The sequence below is a fragment of the Fukomys damarensis genome, unplaced genomic scaffold (assembly GCF_012274545.1).
Source record: "Fukomys damarensis isolate Sample0158 unplaced genomic scaffold, DMR_v1.0_HiC HiC_scaffold_17, whole genome shotgun sequence".
NCBI classification, from domain to species: Eukaryota; Metazoa; Chordata; class Mammalia; order Rodentia; family Bathyergidae; genus Fukomys; species Fukomys damarensis.
In genome coordinates, this window is record NW_022900929.1 from 58,281,043 (window position 1) to 58,283,302 (window position 2,260).

The following is a 2,260-nucleotide window of genomic DNA, read 5'->3' on the forward strand; positions in this document are numbered from 1 at the left end:
CTGGGTGGGACTGACCCTTGGGACCACCTGGCAGTGCCCGGGAGCTGTCGACCTAGGCGGGGAACGCCCGGCAGCTGGGCTGGAAGACCGGGAAATATCCGCAGCCCACTGACCCCCTCCCTTATTTTCCGCCTTGCAACCCGTTCTTTGCGTGGGTGGGTTGTCCGGCAGAGGGTAGATTTGTGTTTGTTCCCGGGCGAGGTGCCTGTCACCAGCACTTCATCGCCTCTGTGCTTTTTCGGGAACTATTTTGGGAGTTGTTCTAGTATCTCCCTGAAGTTTTCTAGATGGCGAAGGAGGGGCTAAATCTAACCTACTCCTTCAAACCTTTGGGTTGTTTTCAGAGTTTGGGAGGTGGGGTGGGTGGGTAGGGCAGATCAACATCACAAACTTTTGTAAAAAAGAATGGAACTTGTGAATACCTGGATTCTTTCTCTTCTGTAAGGACGGGGCTGATTTCTTTGTTTTAACCCGATTTTGGCCACATCAGGGAACCATTGATGACAGGTTGATGATAGTCTGGCTGTCATCTCGTGCCTTTTCAGGTTTCCCTTTCAGAGCAATCTCCATGAAAAGGTATAATTTCAATCAATAAATCAGCCATCCAAAAAGAAATACTTCTGAATGACTTCTTTGTGCAGTACTGGGCACTGTTCAGGTTGAGGTATAAATAGTTCTGATCTGGTCTCAATTAAAGAGCTGTCATAAGCCAACACGATTAAATTGCCAAATGAATGCTCAACTATAAATAATACTGTAGGAAGTCAGAAGCAAAGGAAGTATTTCTAGAGTTGGGTGGTTAGCAAGGAATATGGGATAACCTTAGTTATCTTCAAGAATAAGTAGAAAGAATTTGGATTGGAGTGGTAATGGTTGGGCTTTTCTAGAGTACAAGGAATGTAAGAAAAAGTGCAAAGGGCAGAGTTTAGACAGAAGAGCGAGAAAACCAGTTTGGTTGGGAGAAGGACTTGAGCCAGGAATGGAAAAAGAAAAGTATGGATGTGAAAGGTTTCAGAGAAAGCACAAAACCAGAATGATAAATGCAAGTTTAGGAGTGAAGATAAGAGAAGAATGGAGACACAAGGAGAATAGTGGAGATAGAAAAAGTAAAACATCTGAGGTGAAGATGGAAGATAAGTATTTTAGGCATGTTTCTTTCTTTTTTTGTGCCCGGGATTGAACTCCGGTCCTTGGGCTTGCAAGGGAGGCCACCGAACCACTGAGCTAAATCCCCAGCCCTGATGTTTCTTTTTTCTTTTTCTTTTTTTTTTTTTTTTGGTGCTGGGGATCAAACTCCAGACCTTGGTGCTTGTGAGGCAGGTGATTGCAACAACTGAGTTAAATTCCCTGCCCTTAGGCAAGTTGCTTTTGATTTGATAGGGGTATAATTAAGAATGTCCAAACTGAGATCACAGTAAGGCATTGGAAACTGCCTGAGTTGGGAAAGTAATTCTGAGTCATCTGCCTAGCCATGGAAGTAGGTGAGATTTCAAAAGTGGAGAATATAGTTGAAGAAGAACACTTAGACTGTATGCAAATACATTTCCTAGATCTATAAAGCATTTTAACTTCCAGGTCTTGTGCAGGGGATTGAACCCAGTGCCTTTTGCATGCTTGGCAAACACTCCGCTCCTGGGCTACATCCCTAGCCCATTCTTGACTTTTTTTGAGACAGGATCTCACTATATAGTTCAGGCTGGCCTTGAACTCACTGTATCGTCCTGGCTGGCCTTGAATTTGAGGTGATCCTTCTGCCCCAGCCTCCCAAGTGCTGGGTAACAGGCGTGTGCCATCATGCCCAGCCATTCTTTATTTTTTTCATGGGAGCTGGGATCCTACAAAATGTCATCTGTTTGTTAAAATTCTCTCCTTCTGATTTTGTTTTGTGAGTATCGTGATATTTTGTTTATTGTGATTTTTATTTTTTAATTTTATGAAAATATATTTAAAATTTTTTCTTATTTTGTTGTGATTTTTATTTTCTATCTCATTCTAGACATACTTAGTGAAAATTATAATAATAATTTGAAGTACTAGTTAGATCTTTAAAAATGTATAGAAATTGTTTAAAGTTGGGTGTAGTGGCACATGCCTGCAATTCCAGCACTGGGGAGGCTGTAATAGAATCACCATGAGTTCCAGGCCAGCCTGGGCTACCTAATGAGTTCAAGGCCAGCCTGAACTCACTATACTGTTTGGAGTCCAGTAGATACCCTCTTCTCAGAACACCAAAATCAAAAAAAAAAATACAAAAAAATAC

At 41.9% G+C, this 2,260-nt stretch overlaps 1 protein-coding gene across 3 annotated transcripts in view; it reads left to right on the forward strand.

The window, feature by feature from the left end:
* Positions 1–2,260, forward strand: part of Brms1l (BRMS1 like transcriptional repressor) — a 37,089-nt gene that overhangs the window by 592 nt on the left and 34,237 nt on the right. The window lies entirely within an intron of this gene.